Source organism: Piliocolobus tephrosceles, chromosome 5 (genome assembly GCF_002776525.5).
Source record: "Piliocolobus tephrosceles isolate RC106 chromosome 5, ASM277652v3, whole genome shotgun sequence".
Classification (NCBI taxonomy): domain Eukaryota; kingdom Metazoa; phylum Chordata; class Mammalia; order Primates; family Cercopithecidae; genus Piliocolobus; species Piliocolobus tephrosceles.
Window position 1 is genome coordinate 140,137,348 of NC_045438.1, and position 26,910 is coordinate 140,164,257.

Sequence of the window (26,910 nt, forward strand, 5' to 3'; positions counted from 1 at the left end):
TGAGGCGGTTGGCCTTCCTTCTACCAGACCTTGATGTGGGAAGAGAGAAATGGAGTAACAGGCCCCATTTGGCGCTTTGGAGATGCCCACGCTTTGGGAAGATGTACCGGCGTTTATAGAAGGTCTGCGTATATAATGTGAGAAAACTGCTCTCAGCTTCCCCCAAAACTTTTACAAGATAACATTTGCCACATCTAGCCCTTCCAGATGGAAAGAAGCCGCCGATGTATGATAGAGTAAGAATATCACACATCTTGTAAACTCCCATTTGTTTTAAAAAAAATCGTAGAAAATAAACATCTTCTGTAGATGACTTTTTGAAATGGAGTTTTTGCACCACCTCTGGAAGCAACACCAGGAGCAGACACATACACGTTTGTTCAGTGGGTTAGACTAGGACATGGAGAAGTGAGAAGGAAGAGAAGAAGGTCCTATGCCAGACTGGTCATATTTAGAAGACGTTTACATATTATAATCATTGTCTTGTGTGTGCATTTTATTCCTCACTACTGTTTATGTAGCTGACAACTCCAAGTACTTTTTGAAATGTCTAGTCTTTTTTTTTTTTGATATGGAGTCTCTGTTGCCCAGGCTGGAGTGCAGTGGCACGATCGTGGTCGCCTCCCATGTACAAGTGATTCTCCTTCCTCAGTCTTCCAAGTAGCTGGGATTACAGGCACGTGCCACCATGCCCAGCTAATTTTTGTATTTTTAGTAGAAACAGGGTTTCACCATTTGGCCAGGCTGGTTTTGAATTCCTGACCTCAAGTGATCCGCCCACCTTGGCCTCCCAAAATGCTGGGATTACAGGCCTGAGCCACTGCTCCTGGAAATGTCTAGTCTTTTTAGATGTTCTGAAGTGTCTAATTTGTGTTAAAATTAGAAATAGTAAAATAACACATTTGGTAAATATCTTTTGGTTAAAATTCATATGAAATGTTTTAAGAGAATGGCCAACCACCAGTTCAGTAACACACGTTGTGTTTATACACTAGTTCAGGGGAGGAGGAGAAGGAGGCTGTGCAGACAGCCCTATGCCACCAGTGTGCTTACAATGAAGCAAGATTAGCTATTGTCTCTCATGTCTGTTCACTTTGTTTTCCTTGTCTGTGTATACAGTGTTTATAGAGGAAAACAAGTCCTAATTTACATGTAGACTTTCTAGACATTAAAGAGGTTTCCAGTATATGACAAAAGTAGAGTTAGTAAACTAATATATTTTGAACATTTTGTTTTAAAATTCCTTGGGAAGATTGTCTTCTGAAAATTTGAACAGTATTGGCCACTGGGTTGAGATGGGAAGGGTTCTAGGCTGGAATATTTTTATTTGAAAGACACTTTCAGATTTTAACTATTGTTACATGTGTACAGTTTATTCAAGACTGCTTTGCAGGACCAGCAGGGTGACTCACGCCTGTAATCCCAGCACTTTGGGAGGCCGAGGTGGGTGGATTGCTTGAGGCCAGGAGTTCAAGACCAGCCTGGCCAACATGGTAAAACCCCATCTCTACTAAAAATAGAAAAATTAGCTGGGTGTGGTGTTGCATGCCTGTAATCCCAGCTACTTGGAAGACTGAGATGGGAGAATCACTTGAACCTGGGAGGTGGAGGTTGCAGTGAGCCAAGATCATACCACTGCACTCCAGGCTGGGTGATGGAGCAAGACCCTGTCTCTAAAAAAGAAAAAGACTGCTTTGTATATAGTGGGCAAATATACTCCTTACCTGAAACATCTAGCCTATCTAGATGTTTAGAAGTGCCTGGCATATGTTAAATGTACAGGTAACATTTAACCTCTATTGTAAAAGTAAGAGTAAATTAATCACTTAAAAATATCTTTTTGCTAAAATTCATAAGAAATAGTGTCTTTTGAAAGTGGAATTGTTGCTGGGCGCGGTGGCTCACGCCTGTAATCCCAACACTTTGGGAGGCCAAGGCGGGTGGATCATCTGAGGTCAGGAGTTCGAAACCAGCCATGGTCAACATGGTGAAACTCTGTCTCTACTAAAAATACAAAATCAACTGGGCATGGTGGCGCATGCCTGTATTCCCAGCTTCTTGGGAGGCTGAGGCAGGAGAATCACTTGAACCTGGGAGGCAGAGATTTCAGTGAGCTAAGATCATGCCATTGCACTCCATCCTGGGCAACAAGAGCAAAACTCCATTTCAAAAAAAAAAAAAAAGAAAAGAAAAGAAAGTGGAATTGTTAAACCACCTCTGTGAGCGGTATAGTAGTGTCTATACTTGTTTAATGGTTTAGTGGAAGTGGGAGGGAAGATATTGCAAAAGGTAATATGCTAGTGTGTTTATACTTGGACTTTTTAGACACCATTTTTCTGTATGTTTTGTGGATTTTGTTTTGCAGTGTATAAACTTTATAATAAACAAATGAGTCATAATTTTGCAACATCTAGTCCCTTAGATGTTAGAGGTTGCCAGTGTATGACAAAGTGCTCAGTAAAATTAGCACCTTTTGTGCACTTTGTGTTGAAATTCATAGGAAAGCTTGTCTTCTGTAAATGACTTTTGGATACAAATTTGTTCCACCATCTCTAAGCATTACATGTGCCTGTACACGTCCACTGAATTGAAGTCAGAGAGAAGGAAGTGAGGAGGGAATGGTTCAAGACCAAAATGATCGTATTTGGAAGATACCTCAGATTACAACTATTGTTGCATGTACGCAATTTTATTTAACAGTGCTGTGTACATGGTGGAAAAGTTATATGAAATATCTAGTATTTTCAGCTATTTAGAAGTGCTTGATGTATTTAAAAGTAGAAGTAGTTGAATGACACTTTTAAATAGCTTTTAAAGACTGATGGGAAATACTGTGTTTGGAAGTGGAATTGTTAAACCACCTCTCTGAACAGTGTGCTCTCTACTTGTTCGTTGAGTTGAGGGAGGTGGGTGGAAAGAAACTGCAAAAGGTGTGTTGTTAGTACTAGAAAATTTCAGCTTATTCATTGCCTTATATGTTATGTGCATTTCATTTAACTTTGCTATATTGTGCTTATTGTGTATATACTGGACAAATGAGTTGTCAACTATATTTTATAATGTACAGTCTCTAGATATTAAACTTTATAATATCTAGTTAATTTTTTATAACATCTAGTCTCTAGATATTAAAGAGGTTGCCAGTTTATGATAAAAGTAGTGTTAATAAACTAACATTTTGTACACTTTGTGTTAAACTTCATTTAAAGACTGTCTTCTGAAAAGGACTTTTGGAAATGAAATGATAACATTGGCTAAGTGACACACGTGCCTATATCCACTGGGTTTGTGGTGGAGAGGAGTTGGAAGAAATTAAGGATTCTAGACTAGAATGTTTCAATTTAGAAGACACTTTCAGATATAACCACTGTTACATGTATGTAGTTTATTCAACACTACTGTGTATATAGTGGACAAACTTAAGTCCTTATTTGAAAAGTCTAGGCTTTCTAAGTGTTTAGAAGTGCACAAAATACATTGTAGATATCCTTTTGATTCATATGAAATATTGTCTTTTGAAAATTGATCAAACTACTTCCCTGAGCAGTACACATTATTCTATTTGTGCTGGTTCAGGGAGGAAGGAGAAGAAAGTGCAAAGGGCTTTATAACAGTGTGTTTATGGTCTTTTACTGTGCTGTGTATATAGTGCATATAAATCCACAAAGGAGTCCTAATTTACAACATCTAGTCTTTCCAGATGTTAAGGAGGTTGCTAGTGTATGACAAAAGTAGAGTTAATAAACTGATACATTGAGTACAGTTTGTGTTAAAATTCATAGAGTGTTCCTAAAAACACAGAAGTGAGCTGGGTGCAGTGGCTCATGCCTGTAATCCCAGCACTTTGGGAGGCCGAGGCGGGCGGATCACGAGCTCGGGAGATCGAGACCATCCTGGCTAACGCGATGAAACCCCGTCTCTACTAAAAATACAAAACAATTAGCCGGGCATGTTGGCACACGCCTGTAGTCCCAGCTACTCGGGATGGTGAGGCAGGAGAATCGCTTGAACCTGGGAGGCAGAAGTTGCGGTGAGCCGAGATCACGCCACTACACTCCAGCCTGGGCAACAGAGTGAGATTCCGTCTCAAAACAAAACAAAAAAACCCCCACAGAAGTGAAATTGTTAAAATCTCTAACTGGATGCTTATACCTCTTCTGGATGCTCATACCTGTCCACAGGGTTAATTTAGAGGTGAGAAGGGGAAGGATTCTAGGCCATAATGTTCCTATTTAGAAGACACTTTTAAATTATAGCCTGTGTTATGTATGTGCACCATTTATTCAATGCTACTGTATATACAATGGAAAACACCTCCGATCTGAAACATCTTGTCTTTCTAGATGTGTAAAAGCACACAACATAGGTTAAAAGTAGAGACCTTTCACCAAAGTTGCCTAGGAGTGGTTGTATTTGGGAATGGAATTGTTAAACTTGATATTTTGGAGAGTGTACTGACTTTTCACTGGGTAGTGGCAAGTTGTGGAGGAAGAAGTATGTAGGGGGAAGAGTTCTGTACAGGTGAGTTAGATTAGTTCAGATGGTCTAACCATTGTTCTATATGTGCATTTTAGTTAATATTGTTGTATATTAAAAGGTAAGTCCTTTTGCTCAAAGTGTGTTGGAAGTAGAGGTAGTAAAACAATCCCTTTATATCCTTTTATTAGTTTTTAGGAAGGCCTGTCTTCTGGGAGTGACCTTTGTTAATCCACCTCTTGGAGCTGGACATAGCCACTTGGATGGTGGAAGAGGGAGAAGAGGAAAGGTGAAGGGAAAGGCTCTTTGCTAGTATCTCCATTATCTAGAACATGGTTTTAGATGATAACCATATGTCTATATGAGCACTTTACTTTTCAGTAAACATCTTTAGAAGAGATGTATCTTGGACATGGAATTGTGAAACCACCACTGGGCAGTGTTTATCAGGACTTGTTCATCAGGTTAGCAGTAGAAGGGCAGAAGGAAGTATAAAGGGAGAGATGAATGCAGATGTGTCCATATTTCCATTTTGATGAGAGCCATTGATATATGTGCATCTCCTTTGGCTGTACGATAGGAATACATGAAGTAATTCAAGGGAAACATATCTTCCTGCTAATATTTTAATGGTATAGATCTGTTAATGAATTCTCTTAGAAACCTTATACTTAGTGTATTCACTTGCTTTATGTTTTATTTTAAATTGAGCACTAGGGAATGCAGTATTTTAATCAGAACTCTGCTAATGCTTTTATCTAGAGGCATGTTGTCATTTTTGCCTTCTATAAAATTTTTGTCCCCAAAAAAGGCACGATTACATTTTTTTTCTAACAGACTGAGTTGGTGCTGTATATTCTTGGTCATCAAAATACTCATATAGCTTTGCAATTCTGAATTGGTAAATACTTATAATGTGTAAAAAAGCATAATATATACTATATACTGTGCAATCTCAATCCCATATAACTGGATGTTATGTCTATACACACACGGGACCTAGAAGGACACATCAAAATATAAACTACTTGTGATTGTGGATGACTTTGTTCTTTGTTTCTTGTGGTTTTTTTTTTTTCCTTTTTCCTTCCTTCCTTCCTTCCTTCTTTCTCTCTCTCTCTTTCTTTTTTTTCGGAGTCTCACTCTGTCACCCAGGCTGGAGTGCAGTGGTGTGACCTCGGCTCACTGCAACCTCCAACCGCCACCTCCCAGATTCAAGCAATTCTCCTGCTTCAGCCTCCTGAGTAGCTGGGATTACAGGCTCACACCACCACACCCAGCTAATTTTTTGTATTTTTAGTAGAGACAGGGTTTCATCATGTTGGCCAGGCTGGTCTCAAACTCCTGACTTCAGGTGATCCACCCACCTCAGACTCCCAAAGTGCAGCAATTACAGGCGTGAGCCACCACGCCTGGCCTCTTGTGTTTTTTAATTTCCTATAATGCACATATTACCTTAAAAAAAAAAGGTTATTTTTAAAACCTGGGGAATAAAAAGCCCTAATGGTTTTAAGCGATTCTTGTACCTCAGCCTCCCAAGTAGTTGGGATTACAGGTGCCTGCCACCACAGCCAGCTAATTTTTGTATTTTTAGTAGAGACGGGTTTGCACCATGTAGCTAGCCTGGTCTTGAACTCCAACCTCAAGTGATCAGCCCTCCTCGCCTCCCAAAGCGCTTGGATTTCAGGCATGCGTCAACATGCCCGGACTCCATGCCATTTCTTTCTTGAAGGTCAATTTGTCCAGGAGAATTTTCCACATTGTGGATTTAGCTGATTGCATCATTATAATGTTATTAAACACATTTCTGTATCTCCAATATTTACTCTAAACAAATGGTTTTTATCTATTTGATTATAGAAATTTAATTTTCAACACCAGTATTTTATTGTGGTCCTGGTTATGTTCTACTTTATTATGGGTCACATGATTTGTAGTTGTCTCACATCTGATGATATAAAATTTAGCTTTGGTTTTAGGTGACATCAGCCTGCTCCAACCATTCTAGAGTCTTTCATCCAATTTCATCTCATGGTTATAGCAGCCATTGCCAATTGTGACGTGGATGTGTTATAGCAATACCAGTTGCAAAATGTTGACTCTAATTTTGTAATCTCTCCTGCATTTATTAGCTGTTATTTCCTGAGAAGAAAAATCTTTCCCTCATCAACTATATATTTATCCTGAAATACATTCCATACGGGAGAGAGAGGATAAATACTTGATTCTTTTCCTTCATTTGTTAGCTTTCAAAATAAAACTGATATTCAAAAACATTCAAAGGTTGAATATAGAAAAGCTATTTTGTGTGTGTGTGTATGATTATGTATGTTTATGTTAACTTTGCATCTAGCTTCTTTACCAAATTCTCTATTTATAATTAGTTTTTCATTTTGAGGGGTGGCTTCCAGATACATAATCCTACCAAGATACATAGATAGCTTTATCTTGTTCTATCCAACAGTTAATCCTTTAATTACTTTTTCATGTCTAAATGCTTTGGCTAATACCTCCATTACAATGTTTAGTAGTAGTGAAGATAATGAATATCCTTGTCTTGTCATGAAAAATAATTTAAATATATTTGATCACAAAATACTGTAAAAAGACTTAAATAGGGAATATATACCATAAACACCTCCCCCACTCTTTTTTTCAGACAATGTTTTGCTCTCTTTGCCCAGGCTGGAGTGCAGTGACACAATCACAGCTCACTGCAGCCTTAACCTCCTGGGCTCAAGTGATCCTCCTGCCTCAGCCTCCCAAGTAGCTAGCTGGGAATACAGGCATGCACCACTATGACCTGGTAATAAAAAAAAAAAAAAAGATTGTTTGTAGAGATGAGGTCACTCTATGTTGCCCAGGCTGGTCTGGAACTCCTGGGCTCAAGAAATTCTTCTGCCTCAGCTTTTCAAAGTTCTGGGATTACAGGCATAAGCCACCATGCCCAGCCTCATAAACATCTATTAACATTATATATTATACAGAATTATTTATCAGAATCAAACATAATTTCTAGAAATCAATAAGTTAAAAAGGGAAAAACTGGTTTCTTTCCTCTCATACTATATATTTGATCAATATTTCATACTAGCTCTGGTGTAGGCAAATCTCCTTTAATTTGGATTGATTAACATATGTAGGTGTTGTGGGAGACTTTTTTGTGTTAGGGGCAGTGGAGGTGGTCTTCTAGTTAAATGTGTTTGTAAAATGAGTTCAACATGTGTTGGAGACCAGCCTCAACAGCACCCCTAGGGTACCCAAAGTCCGGTGGTGACAAAGGATTGAGAAGAGACAAGTTAAGAGTAAAGGTGGGGAGCCAGGGGTCCAGTTGCAAAATGGAGGCTGCAAAAGGCTCAGAGCTCTGGTCTCCGCTAAGAGTACAATCACTTAGATCTAACAAGCAGATGTTCAGGGCAAAAAAAGTGAATAGGTGGCAGTGCGTCATAGCCATGATCTATAGCAATAGCGGTTTAAATGAATCTCCTTTGTGCTCAAACGGCATATCTTTAACTTATCAGAGAGTAGCTAGTGGGAGCAGGCTTAACTAGGAGGCTGCAAGTCTGTCCACATTGCAGTGTTTCGAAGGAGTGTCTTTCTCCTTGAACACAGTGTTTACAGATAAGAGAGCGGGTCTTGCTCTGAGCATGGGAACATGATGGCAATTAGGAGGCTTTCCTCCTCAGAGGCCTCTTGTGGCTTTCCACAACTTATTGTCTCATATTTTTACGGCCGGTTTATGCAGGCACCCCACAAGCTCTTTTCCCACAAGCCCTTTCCCCAACAACATGTCATTTATGTTTAAGGACATTTTCTTGAACAAGAGATATTTGGATGCCTGGTCTCTCACACTCCCACTAAGCTATTTCAGCAAAGGGGCAGTAGTTCTGGCTTCATTTAACCAGCCAATCCCATCTGTCTCATTTAGGTTAGATTTGGGAGGCACCCTATGCTATGGCAGGCAGCATTTTATTGTCCTTCGTGTACCTATCACCCCATGATACTAACGGGGCCCACTGCTTCCCTATCTGGTGATTCAAGAAAAGGTAAGGTATAGGGTGGTTGGAAGCTCAGAAGAAAGACATCAATAAGATATGTTTCTGCTATTAAACCTCCATGCTGTTCTTTGCTCCAAGAACTCTTCGGAATTCAAAAAAGAAAAGAAAAAAACAGTGAATAAAACAAAGGGTCTCTTATTATTTTTATATTTTTTTCTGTTTTTTTCTTTCTGTTTTTCAGTAATACCATAGCATGAAATCCAAAGAAACCAGGCCGATTAATTTTCAAAAATGCTTGTTACAAAGGGTTCCAGACCTTCCTGGTGTGGCAATGCTATCTATCGATACAGATATTGAACACCGCAAAGGCTGCACAGACAAGCAGAAAATTGAGTGAGTGAGACCAAGTTTATTTAACGGGAGGGAGAAATGAAAGTGAAAAGCCGGGGGAGAAAGTGCTCACTCCCAAAACTGGTGGAGGTGCCGGGGATTGAACCCGGGACCTCGTACATGCTAAGCACGCGCTCTACCACTGAGCTACACCCCCAACCGTAGGCAACTTGCTTTGCATTTCTTTCATGATTTATAATCAGTATTTCTCAAAGATTTAGTAAATTGCAGTGAAATCATGAATGCAAACTCCGCAATTTGTGAAACAGCTAGCCTAGGTCCTGCACAAGCAGCGTCCAAAGAAAGCAACACAGTGAAATTACAAAGGAAGGAGCCTGAAAGCAGACAATCTGTTGTCTCTCTCATTTTCCAGCTTGATTTCCTGCTCTTTTCAACCATAAGGCCCCAGGAGGCCAAAGCCAGTAGCGCAGTACCAGCTGAGACCTACGTGTTTGAAGGGGAACTGTAGGGGGGCATCAAAGGGGATCCTCGCCTACCGAGTTCCAGTCCCCGCGCCCAGCGCCGCCTTTCTTGGAACAAATACTCTCAAATCACTTCCGTTTCCAAAAGCCCATAACGTCCACTGAACATTTAGTAGTGATGGCAGGGAACGTTCTTGCGAGCTCAAGCTGTCATGAATCAATCACAAGGACAAACTGGAAACCTGGACCCGGGTGACAGGCATCACGTAGGCACCCAGATCGGCACTTCTAGAGTACTTTACCTCCGACAAAACTCTGAGGGTCCCCTGCTAAGCCAAGCTGGTGGGGGTGGGGGTGGGGTAGTAGCGTTATTTGAAAAAAAGATGAATTAGGTAAGGCAGGGCTGGCATCTGTTTCTTGGCGACCGATCTGTAGGAAACCATGGAGCAATGAAAAATTATTGGTTTCTCGAATGGTGAGGGGAGGTGGGGGAAGCTTCCCACGTTTTAAAGAGCTGGCCCAGCCCAACCCAGATTCACAACTACTGACTTCTGAGGCACCTCCGTTGAAATCTCTCCCTCTGTCTTTCTGAAACAATTTATAACTCACTAAAAAGTTGAAAAAATAGAAATAATACAAAAATACCTTTCTATCTTTTACTCGGATTTAGATATTATTAATATTTTACCCCATTTGCCTTATCATTTGCTACTTCTCTCTCCTGTACGTTGCATACATCACGACCATTTCCTTTACTAAGTATTTTACTATATACTCAGAGTACTATTAGGAACTTTTGTAAATTTAACATTGATACAATAGCTGTATTTAATCTACAGTCTGCATTTCAAGTTGACCAATTGACTTGATGTTTCCCTCTCATACAGGATCTAGTCTAGGGTCAGGCGTTGCATTTAGTTGTCATATCTTTTTCAGTCTTCTTTAATGAAGAATATTTGCATAGTCTTTATTTTTTATGACAATGATATGTCATTTTAAAAATAGTGTTATTTTCATTTCTTTCTCTTTTTTTTCCGAGACATAGTCTCGCCCTGTCGCCCAGCTGGAGTGCAATGGCGCGATCTCGGCTCACCTGCAACCTCTGCCTCCCAAGTTCAAATGATTCTCCTGCCTCAGCCTCCTGAGTAGCTGGGATTACAGGTGCCCGTCACTGCGTCTGGCTAATTTTTTTTTTTTATATTTTCAGTAGAGACAGGTGTTTCACCGTGTTGGCCAGGCTGGTCTCAAAGTCCTGACCTCGTGATCTGCCCTCCTTGGCCTCCGGAAGTGCTGGGATTACAGGCCTGAGCCACCGCCCCGGCCTCATTTCATTTTTAAAAATAGAATGTCTTTCACTGACTGATACTTTCTCATGACTAGGCTCAGGGTATACGTTATCCATTGGAATACTAAATAATCTTGCATGCTTATATATTTTTCAGCCATTGGTCTGTACTTTTTGGTTCTTGCTTTTAAAAAAATCTTCCCAACAAAGACTCTTGATAGTACACTTTTTGTGACATTTCTGGTCTCACAAAGGATTAAGGAATTCTTTAGAGGTCACTCAAAACAAACATAAATGAATATTTTCTGAGAGCTAAAGTGACTTAGAAACACCTGGAGCCCAGGTCAGGGTAGTGAGTAGTCAAAGCCATAACTGTTGGAACTCTGCCTAAAGTTCCTGGGAGTTAGAACAGTTGGGAGCAAGAACTGCTGGAAGCCAACCTGGACCAACAGAGGAGTGGGTTTAACCTGAAATCAGATACCAGTAGAAATACTACAACTGTGAGGATGAATATTTAATATCAGAAAAGCAGAGAGGTGGAGAAGCTGAGCCTGACACTCTTGTTATGGGGCAAAACCTGTAGTGAGACCAAGTGGTTCTCTAAATTACTATGCTTGAGACTCAACAGATAGAAAAAAGTCATATTGAAACCTAAAGAACTGTAGATGTTAAATTTTAAGATACAAAATGTATAATAGCTATGTATGACATATATCAATAAATTAAGGATATGATTACAAATGGAAGTATGCAAAAGAGAGAGTAAAATTATGTAAACATTTAGATTCAAGAAATAAAGACACAATAGTTAAAAAAAGATTTTTGTTTTTTGAGACAGAGTCTCGCTCTGTCAGCCAGACTGGAGTGTAGTGGCACGATATCCGCTCACTAAAACCTCTGCCTCCTGGACTCAAGCAATTCTCCTGCCTCAGCCTCCTGAGTAGCTGGGATTACAGGTGTGTGCCACCACGCCCGGCTAATTTTTGTAGTTTTAGTAGAGACGGGGTTTCACCATGTTGGCCAGGCTGGTCTTGAACTCCTGACCTCAGGTAATCCACCAGCCTCGGCCTACCAAAGTACTGGGATTATAGGTGTGAACCACCAAGCCCGGCCAAAAAAAATTCCTAATGGACAAGGCTAAATAGCGTATTAGCTACAACTGGGGAAGGAATTACTAAGCTGAAAGATAAAGACAAAACATTAACCCAGAATACAGCAAAAATGGTTAAGAATATGGAACATATGAAGCAAGCTGAGATAGATAAACACGACTGCGAATTATTTGCATCTCCTCCCATCAGAAGGTGGAGCCAAATCTTATTCCCCTAACCCTGGAATGTGGGCTGCCTTTGTGATCTGCTTTGACCATTGGAACACAGTGGCAGTGCTGCTGTGTTACTTCTAAGTGCAGGTCTCAAGAAAGCTTGCAGCTTCAGTTCTCAACATATTGGAACACTATCACTGTCTAAGAAAGCTGGGCAGTCCTGTTGGGGAGATCACATGAAGGAAAACTGATGAACTCCAGAAAATAGCCCTTGCCAAGTATCAGACATCCAGGCATTAAGAGCATCCAGGAGCAGTGAGTCCCAGCTGACCTGCCAACTCACATTAATTTGTAAATCCAGCTGATTTTACAAGGAGATGAGATGATACATTTCAGCTGAGTTCTATGTTGTTTTAAGCCACCGGGTTTGGAGTACTTTACTACACAGCCACAGAAAACTGATTTTAAAAAAACAATAATGGAAATGGAAGATTATGTGAAAATTCTGAAGTATACACGATTAGAGTTCAGGAATAAAAGAAGAGAAAAAAATGTAAGTGAGGTAATATTTAGATATAATATACCTGGGAAATTTCCCAAATTGGAGAGAAAATTTTCACTTAGAGACTCAGAAAGCAAATGTGTCACAAGCAAGTTAAAGAGAAACAACTATAACTACACACCTCATACTGAAACTGTGTTATACCAAACATAAGAGGATGTCTCAAATCAGCCAGAGAGAATGTATAGATTTTCTGCAAAGAAAGAACAATTAGAATGTTAACAAGCATCTTCATGGTAAAATCCAGGAAACAATAAAATATATTTTGGAAATATTGAAATAAAATAATTGCCAATCTAGACTTGTGTACCCATCAAAGTAAACTTTAAGGATGAGAAAGTGTTTAAAATTTTATTTAAAAATTTATTTTTGGTGCCTACAAATGGATAAATCCCAAAGTAGCAGCAACAGAGTATTTAATATTATTTTAATATTTTCTTTTACTCAACAGTCCACCTTTGTGATTTGCTTTCCATAAATTAAAGCAACAATACTCCAAGTTCAATTTGAGTTTATTGAACACTTTATTTCCATTCAGAGTTTAGTAATTACATTATTCTGTCACCAACGATAATCAAATGGCCTACCGAAGTAGCAAAAATCGTAAAGCTATTATAAGCCAAGTCAATGGAATTTATAAAGTTAATATAAACCGGTGACTACACTAATACTATATGAATTGGGCCCTACTAGACACATGCCAAAATCATAAGCTTTATTTAGAGAATGAGGTATTAGGGCAGAGAAGAAAGAGAGGTCATTATCATCAAAAATTATTAGGAAGATTTAGGCAAAAAGTGGCTGGGCACTGTGGCTCACGCCTGTAATCCCAGAACTTTGGGAGGCCGAGGTGGGCATATCATCTGAACTCAGGAGTTTTGAGACCAGCCTGGCCAACATGGTGAAACACTGTCTCTATTAAAAACACAAAACTAGGTGGGTGTAGTGGTGCGCACCTGTAGTCCCAGTTACTCGGGAGGCTAAGGCAGGAGAATCACTTGAACCCAGGAGGCTGAGATTTCAGTGAGCTGAGGTCATGCCACTGCACTCCAGCCTGGGTGACAGAGCGAGATTCTGTGTCAAAAACAAAACAAAACAAAACATCACTATTTAAGTGTCATGAATTATCATCATCATATGTAAGAAAAAATAACCCATCAGAAAAAAATAAATAAAAATTAAATTAAATTAAAAAATAAACCAAAGGACCTATATAGGTCAAACTTTCAGTGAGTCTCTTTTTCTTCTTCACAGGCATTACATGCACTATCAGCATAGCCATAGTTCCCATAGCTGCCAGAAGGTACTCCTTCACTCAGGCCTTCATGCCTCATTATGTCAGAAGAGAGAGGGAAATGGAGAGCATAGCGGGGTGGGTGAGTAGGAAAGAGCTAGAGGTCTCCCAGATCCTGTCTTCAGTACCAGGGTCCCACAGAACAACGACTTTTCCCCCCTCAAACACTTCAACATCGGTGGAGCCTTGAGAGTGAGAGTTCTGTCTGGGCGCAGTGGCTCACGTCTGTAGTCCCATCACTTCGGGAGGCTGAGGCGAGCGGATCAGTTGAGGTCAGAAGTTCGAGACCAGCCTAGCCAACATGGCAAAATCCCATCTCCACTAAAAATACACACACATGAATTAGCCAGGTGTGGTGGTACATGCCTGTAGTCCCAGCAACTTGGGAGGCTGAGGTGAGAGGATCATTTGAGCCTGAGAGGCAGAGGCTGCAGTGAACTGAGATTGCACCACTGCAGTTCAGCCTGGGCGACAGAGCAAGACCCTGTCCCCCTCCTCCCCTCGAAACAAGAGTGAGAGTAATTTTGAATATCATTGACAAAAACCGGTAGTTGACAACTAACGCTTGCATTGAAAAAAGCTCTTCTAGTTTGGTTTATTAAAGCTTTCAAACTTACATAAAGTTAGAGAGAATGGTGGACTGACTTTCCATGCACACGTCAACCAGGTTCAACAACAATTAGCATTTACTGTTCTTATTTCATTCATCCCTCCTTTTCTCCACTGAAGTATTTTAAGCTACTTCTAAGCATCATGTAATTTGATGTTTAAATACTTCAGTATATGTCTAAGAGAAAAGAAAATTTTTAAAAATGGGCTTATGTTGTCAGGACCTCCTGAGGCTGTATCACAGAAAACAAAAAGAATGAACAAACAAAACCATAATTTTAATAACTTTATCACTTCTAAAATATTTAACTAAAATTCTTAATATTATCTAATACCTAGTCCATGTTCAATTTTCCCACTTATGCAAAATTTTTTTTATAGGTGAGTTGTTCGATTTATGATCCAAAGTAGGTTCATATATTGTTTCTGGGTGATAAATTTCTTAAAACTCTGTTTACTTTTTTACATTTTACTTTTTTGAGACATAGTCTCACTTTGTCACCCAGGCTGGAGTACAGTGGTGGGATCTCAGCTCACTGCAATCTCCTGGGCTCAAGCAATCCTCTAACCTCCCAAGTAGCTTCGACTACAGTCACACACCACCGTGCCCACCTAATTATTGTATTTTTAGTAATGATGGAGGTTTGCCATGTTGACCAGCCTGGTCTCGAACTCCTGGCCTCAAGTAGTCCGCCTGCCTTAGCTTCCCAAAGTTCTGGGATTACAGGCATGAGCCACCACTCCACACCTACTGTTTTGATTTTCAATTCCCTAGTGACAAATGATGTTGAGAATCTATGAATAAGCTTAGCTGCCATCTTCTTTAGTGAAGTGTCCAGATCTTTTGCCTACATTTTAACTAGGTCATTTGTTTTCTTGTTAAATTTTTGAGAGTTCTTGTACATTTTCTTTTCGTTCCCTTAACAGTGTATTTCACAGAGAAGTTTTCATTTTAATGAAATCCAACTTTTTTCTTTTTTCAGATGTTTTGCTTTTGGTGTTGTCTTTATAAACTAATTGCCAAAGCTAACACAACCTAGATTTTCTCCTATGTTATCTGCTAGAAATTCTATAGATTTGTGTTTTACATTTAGGTGTATAATCAATTTTTGGGTTAATTTTTATGAAAAGGTTAAGGTCAATGTCTAAAGTCTTTTTTTTAACATATGGATCTCCAATTTTTTAATTAAAATTTGTTTAAAAAAATCATGCTTTTCTCCAATGAATTGCTTTTGCTCCCTTGTCAAAGATAAGTTTACTATAGGTCTATTTCTGAAACTCACTTCTTCCCATTCATTTATTTTTCTATTTTGACAACTGTATTAGTCTATTTTCACACTGCTGATAAAGACACACCGAAGACTGGGCAATTTACAAAAGAGAGAGGTTTACTGGACTTACAGTTCCATGTAGTTGGGGAGGCCTCACAATCATGGTGGAAGGTGAAAGGCATGTCTCACATGGTGGCAGACAAGAGAAGAGTTTGTGCAGGGAAACTCCCCTTTTTAAAACCATCAGATCTCATGAGACTTATTCACTATCATGAGAACAGCACGGAAAGACCTGCCCCCATGATTCAATTACCTCCCATAAGGTCCCTTTCATAACGTGTGGGAATTCAAGATGAGATTTGAGTGGGGACACACCTAAACCATATCACAACACCACATTGTCCTGATTACTGTAACTTTGACATTGGGTAGTGTTAGTTTTTCAGCATTGTTCTTTTGCATGATGTTGGCTATTCTGATTCTTTTGCCTTTCCATGTAAATTTTGAGTTTGTTTGTTTTTTCTAAAACTAAGTAACCCACAGGGTTTTGATTGGGATTGTGTTGAATCTATAGATCAAATGGAAAGAACTGATGTCTTGACAATATTGAGTTTTCCTATCCATGAACATGGAATATCTCTCCATTTATTTGGATTCTCTGATCACTTTAATCAGAGTTTTGTAGCTTTCCTCACATAGATCTTGTACATATCTCGTTAGATTTATATTTCAGTATCCTGTTTCTTTTTTGTTTTCTGTTTCTTCTTTTCTTTTTTTGGTGCTAATATAAATAGTGTTGCTTTCTTAATTTCAAATTACAAATGAGTATTGTCAGTATGTGGAAAAGGAATTGAATTTCATATATTAACCTTGTATCTTGCAACCTTGCTATAAATACTTTCTTCTTTTCTTTTCTTTTCTTTTCTGTTCGACAAAGTCTCACTCTGTCACCCAGGCTGGAGTGCAGTGATGTGATCTCGGCTCACTGCAACCTCCACCTCCTGGGTTCAAGCGATTTTCGTGCCTCAGCCTCACGAGTAGCTGGGATTACAAGCGCGCGCCACCACATTCAGCTAATGGTTTTTGTTTGTTTGTTTGTTTGTTTGCTTGTTTGTTTTGTATTTTTAGTAGACACAGGGTTTCACCATGTTGGCCAGATTGGTCTCAAACTCCTGACCTCAAGTGATACACCCACCTCGGACCGGAAAATCATAACTGGCCTCATTAAAATAGATAACTACGATTGTTTGAATCATTAAATAAACAGATCTTTAGTCCTCTAACCAAGGGATCACAGGTCAGTTTCCCATGCTGGGTAGTTGTATGGTGAGGATGGAGATATGAAATTTGGTAAAGGAACTTGATGGGGAGAGAAGACAGTCCCTTCTGCCTAAACAGAAGTAAAGTTTTCAAAGGAAGGAAAAAGAAAACAAAACAACAACAACAACAAAACCCAGCATTTGGGCAATAAATAATCTCTCCAATTTTTTCCGCCAGATACAGAAAAGCCGAGAAGCCCTAGTGAGTAGATGGGTTCCTTGGTGCTGGGTTTATTTGAAATTGTCAAAGTCAGCTTTTTCCTGGATAGATAAAAATTATGGGATGAAGTTGGTGAAGTAGCCCGCCCAGGTCACATGGTGGGTAGGACAGAACCCCGACCCAAGCTAGTTGGCTCCTGTTCTAGGAAAGATTTCCCGACCCGACCCTTTAAGTGTTGGTGGCAGCCAGGCTAAATCATCTTACGAAGTAACGTTCCAAACTACTCTAGAACGAAAATGCTCACATCGGGGAGTCTTTCTACTTTTTTTCCAACCCTGTTTTGACCCATTGCTGCATATCTCAGCAATGCAGTAATTCCAAACCCCAGAGAAAGAATAAGAGAGAGATGAAAGCGTCTCCTTGCTGTCTGGCATATTTCAGAAGCAAAAACGTATAAGGTAATCACAGAGCCGGTTTGTTGTTCGTTGTAGTTTATTTACTAATTTCTGGCACCTCCCAGAAAACAGGAATCCCTGGAGATGTTCTTATCAGGAGAAGGAATAATCCGGTCCCTCCAAAGGGAGAACACAGAGTAGCTGGCTGGAGCCAGATTAGCAAATCAGAGTTCAAATCCTATGTCCATTCATTCCGGTGTTCAGCAAGGATCTACGTGTTTAATACCTACGCGTACTGTTTTTATCCGTTCGTTTGATATGTGCCGAGTAACTGAACCACTCTAGGTGTCATTTATCACTTTTGTGGTTGCTGCGAAATGTACCTAAAAATACTCGATTCTGAGTGTGGTTGTAAGGACTGAATCAGGATTACGCCAGAAAAAAAAAAAAAAAAAACAATTAAAAATAGCATTATTACAGGACTAACTGTGCGGAGGAAGAAAATGACTTTACCACGCTTAACATGTGACGAGGTGGCCGAGTGGTTAAGGCGATGGACTGCTAATCCATTGTGCTCTGCACGCGTGGGTTCGAATCCCATCCTCGTCGTTTCGTGAGGTTTTATTTAACCCTCTAAAAAGATGGGTCTGGTTGCTGCATAGTTAGCGTTTATCTTTGGTAGATTAATTCGCCAAGAAACCGAGTAGATTACTAAATGTATCTTAACTGGCCTCTGCTAATTTTCGGTACTGAGTATAACATTCTCTCAGTCTTGGCGACCATTCCTTGTCAGCAACACTGATTATACTTGTAAGTTAAATTAGCCAATTGAGACACCACTTTGGGTAGTGTTTACTTTTCCCTCCAGATGGTAACCTTCTTAAGGGCAAGAAATATTTATGTTCTCCATAGAGTTTCCAGTTCTTCTGAGGGAGCAACTGAATAATTAATTGAGGGCTACAGAAAAATACTGTCAATAAACTTAAAGTAAATGATAAAAATCACTCACATAAATATATACAACAAATTATTGATACTATGTTTTGCAGGTATTTTCAGCATAAGTTTAACTGAAATTTTTACTGTTTGCTAATTTTAAAGTGCCCATCCCCAACAAAATACTTAACCATTATTGTCTGCTGATCTTTAGCTTTGAGGAGGATTTGTCTCCGCTTAGAGATGCCACAAAGCTGAAAAATATACTCCATACAACATTCCCAGTTAGATCTAAAGATGTCTCCATAAACAAGACAGAGAGGAATGTCCATAATGAACAGTTTCTACTTGTGATTTCCATCGTGGGCCTTCGGAGAAAAAATATATAGTTTTTATTTTGTTTATTTTATTTAAGGTTTTGAATAGGCACTGCATTCACATGATTTCAAAAGTATAAAGCTTTATAAAATCTTGCACCCACCCTTATTTCCCAACCACCTAATTACATTCTTTACTGATAACCACTGTTGTTAATTTTTCCAGGATTATACTAAGCACATACGAATATATATTACATAAAATATATATTTCTATTTTTGTCTCAAAAAAATCACAAATGACAACATACTATGAACATTTTTCCTTATCCTGCCCCATTTCCCTAACTAATATATCTTGGAGAGCTTTTCCTATCATCAAAAAAGTGAAAGCTTATTCTTTTTTAAGGATGCATTGTATCCCAATGCATACGTTACCATATATTATTTAACCAGTTCTCTATTGGACAATTTGGGCTTTCTGTATCTTTTGCTATTATAAACTATGCTGCAACAAATAACTTTATATATACATACATAAAATTTTGAATGTATATATCTGTAATACTGCAATATAAATTTTTACAAGTGAGTTTGCTGTGTCTTAGGATACACGAATGTAAAATATTTATAGATATTGCCAAATGGCCCTCCAAAAAGATTTTATTAGTCTACACTCTTCACCAGTAATGATTAAAATTCTTGTTTCTCTCACCCTCCTCTGGGCTGTTACATCAGAATGACCCAAAGTGTTTGTTATGAATGAAGAATTCTGGGCCTCGATCATATCTATTGCATTATAACCTCAGTGGCAGGGCGATTGGCGGGGGTGTGGTGTTCCTGAATCTATGATTTAACCAAGTATTCAGATGTTTCCTATGTTGGTCTTCAGGCTTGTACATGGCTGAAGTATCTACATGTTATATCCATTCATCTATAATTTTCTTTTTCTTTCTTTTGTTCTTTTTTTTTTTTTTTTTTTTTTTTTTGAGACTGAGTTTTGCTCTATCACCCAGGCTGAAGTGCAGTGGCGTGATCTCCGTGATCTCTGCTCACTGCAACCTCCACCTCCCAGACTCAAGCAATCTTCCCACCATGTTGCCCAATCTGGTCTTGAACTCCCAGGCTTGATCTGCCCCCCTCAGCCTCTCAAAGTGCTGGGATTGCAGGCGTGAGATTACCGCTCCTGGACAGATTCTGTCTTCGATGTTTCCAGGTACACATCTCATAACTTGGACAGGTTTGTTTTTTTTTTAATTTAATTTCACTTTTTAAATTTTGTCTATAGCCACCCTACTGTGCAATAGACCTCCAAACATTCCTCTTGTCTATCTGAAACTTTGTACCACTTTGACTAACCACCCTATTCCTTCCCCAACTCCTACCCCATCCTATAACATCTGGTAACCATTATTCTAATCTCTCTATTTCTATGAGTTCAATCTTTTTTTTTTTTTTAGATTCCACATATCAGTGAGATGATGAAGTATTTGTCTTTTTGGGTCTGGCTATTTCTCTTCGCATAATGTCCTCCAGGTTCATCCGCATTGTGAAAAATGACAGAATTTCTTTCTTTTTAAAGTCTGAATAGTATTTCATTGTATATATAGCTTTTCTTCTTCTTCTTCTTCTTCTTTTTTTTTTTTTTTTTTTTTTTTTTGAGTTTTGCTCTTGTCGCCGCCCAGGCTGGAGTGCAATAGCACAATCTCAGCTCACTGCAACCTCTGTCTCCCAGGTTCAAGTGATTCTCCTGCCTCAGCTTCCCAAATAGCTGGAATTACAAGCATGCGTCATCATGCCCAGCTAATTTTTGCATTTTTAGTAGAAATGGGGTTTCACCCCATTGGCCAGGCTAGTCTCAAACTCCTGATCTCAGATGATCCACCCTCCTCAGCCTCCCAAAATGCTGGGATTACAAGTGTGAGCCACTGTGCCCGGCCTAGCACATTTTCCTTATATATCCCTCTGATGATAGACACTTAGGTTGATTCCATATCTTGGCTATTATGAATAATACTGCAATTAACATGAGAGTACAGATATTTCTTTGATATATTGATTTCAATTCCTTTGGATATATTCCTAGATGTGGGACTGCTGGATCATAAGGTAATTTTATTTTTAGTTTTTGAGGTATCTATGTACTATTTTCCATAATGGTTGTACTACTTTACATTTTCACCAACAATGTACAAAAGTTGCCTTTTCTTTGCTTGTCAACGCTTGTTATCATCTTTCATCTTTTTGATAAAAGCTGGCATTTATCAAAAAGATTTTGTCAAAAAGATGAAAGATTGTTACAGGTGTGGTGGGTCAGGCCTGTAATCCCAGCACTTTGGGAGGCCGAGGTGGAAGGATCGCTTGAGCCCAGGAGTTCCAACCCAAGTGTTTGAGAGCAGCCTGGGTAACATAGAGGGGTCCCCGTCTCTACAAAATAAGTAAAAATCAGCGGGGCGTGGTGGCGCAGGCTTGTGGTCTCAGCTAATTGGGAAGGCGAGGCAAGGGGATCGCTTGAGCCCAGGGGGTTGAGGTTGCAGTGAGCCGTGATCTTGCCACTTCACTCCAGCCTGGGCCACAGAGCCAGGCTCGGTCTCAAAACAAAAAGCAAAACAAAGCAAAAAGCAAAACAAAATAAATGTTATTTATTTATTTATTTATTTATTTATTTATTTATTTATTTATTTTTTGAGACGATGTCTCACTCTTGTCCCCAAGGCTGGAGTGCATCTCTGCTCACTGCAACCTCCACCTCCCGGGTTCAAGCGATTCTCATGCCTCAGCCTCCCGAGTAGGTGGGATTACAAGTGCGTACCACCACGCCCGGCTAATTGTTGTATTTTTAATAGAGACGCGGTTTCACCATGGTGGCCAGGCTTGTCTCGAACTCCTGACCTCAGGTGATCCGCCTGCCTCAGCCTCCCGAAGTGCTGGGATTAGAGGCGTGAGCCACCGCGCCTGGCAAAAAAAAAAAAAAAAAAAAAAAAAAAAAAAGTTATTCTAATGGGTGTGAAGTGATATTGTGGCTTTAATTTTCATTCCCTCAATGCTTAGTGATGCTGAGCATTTTTTTTCATATGTATTGCCATTTGTCTATCTTCTTTTGAGAAATGTCTGTTCAAGTCCTTTACCTATTTTGTAATCAGATTGATTGTTTTCTTGCCATTTAGATGTTTGAATTCCTTATATATTTTGGATATTAACGTTTTATTAGATAAAGGTTTGCAAATGTTTTTCCATTCTGTGGTTTGTCTCTTCACTTTGTTGTTTCCTTTGCAGTGCAGAAACTTCTTTTAGTTTGATGCAATCCCATCTGTCTGCTTTAGCTTCTGTTGCTTGTGCTTCCGAGCCAAAAAAAAAAAAAAAAAAAAATCATTGCCCAGACAATGTCATGGAGCTTTTCCCTTATTTATTTATTTATTTTTCAGTATTAGGTTGATAGCTTCCAGTGTTGTATTTTGATCCATTTTGAGTTGATTTTTACATACGGTATAAGATAAAAGTTTAATTTTATTCTTCTTCACGTGGATAACCAGTTTTCCCAGCACCATTTATTAAGGAGGCTGTCCTTTCTCCATTGTGTGTTCTTGGCACCTGTGTCAAAAATCAATCAACAATAAATATATGGTTATTTCTGGGCTTTCTACTCTCTTTCAAAGGTCAATGTGTCTGTTTTTATGTCAATACCATGCTTTATTACAATCACTTTATAATAGATATAGTGAGTGTGATGCTTCCAGCTTTATTTTGCTTGTTTTGTCTATTTGAGGTCTTTTGTTGTTCCATACAAATTTAAGAATTGTTTTTACTATTCGTGTAAAATATGACATTGGAATTTTGACAAAGATTGCATTGAATCTGTAGATAGCTTTGGGTAAACATTTTGATGATATTAATTCTTTCATGAACATGGAATATTTTCCATTTATTTGTGTTTTTGTCATTTTATCAGAGTTTTATAGTTTTCAGTGTACAGGTCTTTCATCTCTTTTGTTAAATTTACACTTAAATATTTTATTTTATTTTTGTTGCTATTGTAAATGGGATTGTTTTCTTAATTTCCTTTTCAGATACTTCATCATTATATAGAAATGCTACTGATTGTTTAATGTTGATTTTGTATCCTGCAGCTTTAATGAATTTATCAATTCTAACTTTTCTGTAACATCTTTAGGGTTTTATATTTGCTGATCATGTCATCAGCAAATGGAGTTAATTTCAATTCCTTTCCTATTAGGATGACTTTTATGTCTTTCTCTTATCTAATTGCTCTGGCTAGGACTCCCAGTACCATGTTAAAAAGAAATGTTGAGAGTGTGCATCCTTGTCTTGTCCCTAATCTTAGAGGAAAGGCATTTAACTTTTCACCATTAAGTATGATGTTAGCTCTGGGTTTGTCATATGTGGCCTTTACTGTGTTGAGGTATATTCCCTATAAAACTAATCTTTTGAGAGTTTTTAAGATGAAAGGGTGTTGAATTTTGTCAAATACTTTTTCTGTATCTATGGATATAATCACATGGTTTTTATCCTTCATTTTTGTTAATGTGGTATAACACATTTTTTGATATGGACAGATTTTAAAGTCTGTTTTTATTTCCTCAGGAAATCAGCTACCATTAATTTGCTTGGTCCTCTATTCTGAACACATCTTCTCTGGGCAGCTGATCATATTCTTAATCCTTAGCTGGATCTCTTCTTTGGAAAAGAAGTTTTCCCAGGATATGCCTATACATTCTTTGAAGAAACTGTCAAAGAAAAATTGTACCAGATGGAGTTAAATAGGCAAGGAAGACTTTATTCCAGACAATTGCAATAGGGGAGAGAGATTAAGTAAACTCAAATTCAGATACATCAGGGACATCTGGGGATCTATAGCCAGTAGTAAGGGTAAGACAACCATTTGATAGAAAATGACTATGAGGAACTTGTTTAGATATCAAGGGCAGAAAAACAGAAACTTGATAGGATTTTGAGGTGAGGAATTCTTACTGAATTGGCTTAGCAGGATTCTTGCTAAAACTAGGCTCAACTGGATTATTTGCTGAAATGGGGCTGGACAAGCCAAGGATGGGACCTAGTTGAGAGGAGGGCTCAGAGGAACCTGAGTAAAGTTTGCTCAAGGATGGAGTTTTTATAAACATCCACCAGAATTTCCTCAGCTTCCTAAAGGAATTGAAGACCCAAAAACATGTAAACCACCAGGGGGAGAATCTACATATGCTCCCAGCCTATCCCAGTGTGGGTGACTGCTTCTGCCTCCTCACAGCAGCTGCTCCTTGGTCTTCTGTTCAGTTCTGGGTCACGTTGTGCAGGCACCATCTCCAACCAGGTCTTGTCCCTTACCTTAATTTAGAGGCTTGGGATAAAGTCTGAATGACTGGTTTGAGCTAGAATAAGTGGATGCTTGATGATGGATGTGATCATAATGAATATGCACAGTACCACAGGCTGGCTATGGTGGTGGGTGGAAGGATGGCTGGGCTTATAAGCATCCCAAACAGGTAGAAGAGGCTGTTAGGCCATTAGGAAAAGGGAGAACACTTTGGGTGAGATCTCATCACGCTAACATGAACGAAGTGGAAAGAAGGTGGGGCCACACTAGCTAAGGCAACACCACAAGAAAATGTTATTTCCCTCTGCAATTAGCACCATTAACAGACCATATGAAGTACAATCAAGCACACATAATGGGAACCAAAATAATGCTTTCATAAATTTTGTAAACTTAGTTACAGAGTCTCTGTGTAACCAATGGTAATTCATAATATGAGCTAATTAATTATTACTGGTTTAATGGACTTGGTGAAAGAAGGATTTGACTTGGTTTTTAGGTATGTATGAGAAAATCAAAATGTCAGAGTAAGAAATCTGAAAATAAAGAATTGGATGTAAAGGTTGCCTTTACATCATAGAAGAGATTAATTTGTACGAAACACAAATATTTGTTTCTAATTTAGTTCTTGTCCTCTCTGTCCTCTAGGGCACATATTTCCCTCACCTTGCCACCTCACATTTCCCACCTCATTCTAGCAGCTAAATGAGTGTCTATCAGGAATTTTCCGGACCTTCCAGGTTTCATCAACTCTATCTCCAATTCGATCCTGGTCTACACACAGAGTTCATGGGAGGCGAGATAGCAGGTACATTTTCTGTTCTTGACCTTCAGCTCCAAGGGACTGTTTCCCGGGTGCTTCGGACCGAGTGTTTGGTAGTGTCTGGGGAGGACTCGGTCAGGGAGTCCCCTCCTTTCACCCTGGCACTAGGAGCTGAAGAGGCGAGATGCTAGGCGAACAGCCGAAGGCAGAGGTCGTTTTACCCCCATCTCCCTTGTCTCCCACACAAGTTGTAGGACCCCTCCACCTTGTGTGGTCCCGAGTTGGGAATGCCAGCTCCCGGCGCGGCGAGGCCCGGGTCCGGTCCCGAGGTGAGTTTTTCTCTCCGGCTGGAAGGCCCGACGCCATGGACACCAGGGACGCTAGCCCTCCGGGGCTGCTAGCTTTGAAGGGATTTCCAGACGTTGCAGTCGGGGTGAGCGGTGAGACTAAGGACAGGCGACTAGAGAAAGCAGATGAGGGTGAATTGTGTCATGGAGATGGGGGATGGGGAAAAGGGGCGAGAAGTAACCCGGGGCGCGAGGTCCACAGCAAAAAAAACCAAAAACCAAAACAAAACAGAATACCACGCCTGAGACCAAGGCTCAGCCACTTTACACGCAGGATTTGGTTGTGGCAGAGAGAAGGGCTTCGAACACTAGGAAATTTTGAGGAAGTGTTTGTCTCCATCACAGGAATTGGGTTTCCACATTGCTGCTGAAGGTTTTCATAAGTCAGTCGGAGCAGCGTCTTTCTCTTTGTCTCCAAACCAGTGAATTTGATACGCTTTGAAAGCATTCTTCTAGACGAAGGCGCTTGGTACTTGTGTTTGGATAGAAGGGGAGAGTCCAATACCGTGCACGCGGCCACAAAGGCGTTTTCGAAGTGAATTCGATAGGAAGCTGGGGAACGAGTTTTTCCCACATTCAGAGGCCATCCAGGAACTGTAAAACGTTCACCTTTGAAAGGTCCCACCGAGATTCGAACTCGGATTGCTGGATTCAAAGTCCAGAGTGCTAACCATTACACCATGGGACCAACCACAAGGGCAGACTAGGTATATACAGTCGTGGTTAAATACCTCCTTGATAATAAACTTTCTAGTTGTTCCAATCCGGAAGAGTTAGGTCAGGCTTCAGTGAGACCACGCTGATAGGAAAGCTGTTTGTTGCTGGAGGAGTAACTGGTAAAATAAAACTCAAGGAGATCTGTGCACTCTTTCCTGCGTTTTTGTTAGCATAAATTAGCTTCCAGAAATCAACCGGGGCAGATTTGTGAGGTCTGAAACTTAACAATTTAGAAAATCCTCTTTAAGAAAAAGAATAGCTGTTATCAACATAAAATTGTGGGTACTCTAAGGCCTGTATGATGTAGCTGAGGGTAAGCTGGAGTAGGAAGAGGCAGCTGTCTTAACTAATTTTCATTATAATAGCATACTTTTGCAAATTTTACAAAATATGTTTCATACAGAGCAACCTCTTCCCGAGGCCTTGGAAAGCACAGCGCAAGGAAAGGATCTTAACACACTTTACCGAAACTCCTGATAAACATCTCTCTGGGGTGCAAATCTTTTAGCAATATCTATCAAAATAGTCTCTTCTACAGTCACTAAAAAGAACGGGATAGACACATGTAACACATGTTGGCTTGGCAGTTTCTGGGGGAGGATTTAAATTTAAAACAAACAAAAAAGGCCAGTAACTTGCTGAATTGTAGTCTAATATGATTTAAGTTTTGCAAATTATGCGTTATACTTGTGACTCAGTTATATTTGTACATAATAATACTGTACTCAATTTTATGTGTACATGTTAGAAATAGGTTGGAGGTACATACAACAAACTCTTGGCATGAATTTTTCTGAGGAATGGAACTGAGGATGAAGAAACTTCATTTTTTGCCATGTTGACTTTTTGAATATTTGACTTTTTAAATAAATGTCTATCACTGTTGTAGTAATTAAAAAATGCAAATCTACAAAACAAAACCAAAAAAAAAGAGTAAGACTCGTCAGTAGAGGACTTAGAAGTCATGTTTACTCCATGTTAACTGCCTACTGTGCTCACCATGGCAGAGATCACTGCCTTGCAGAATGAGAAAAAGGTAGTAGAATCCCCGAC

General features: G+C 39.4%; 3 non-coding genes across 3 annotated transcripts; 1 reads left to right on the plus strand and 2 right to left on the minus strand.

The window, feature by feature from the left end:
- Positions 1-8,949: 8,949 nt before the first annotated feature.
- Positions 8,950-9,021, minus strand: TRNAA-AGC. The gene has a single exon. It is a non-coding gene; the product is annotated as a tRNA-Ala (tRNA).
- Positions 9,022-17,972: 8,951 nt separating this feature from the next.
- On the plus strand, positions 17,973-18,054 carry TRNAS-GCU. The gene has a single exon. It is a non-coding gene; the product is annotated as a tRNA-Ser (tRNA).
- Positions 18,055-25,756: 7,702 nt separating this feature from the next.
- TRNAQ-UUG lies at positions 25,757-25,828 on the minus strand. The gene has a single exon. It is a non-coding gene; the product is annotated as a tRNA-Gln (tRNA).
- Between the last annotated feature and the right edge of the window lie 1,082 nt (positions 25,829-26,910).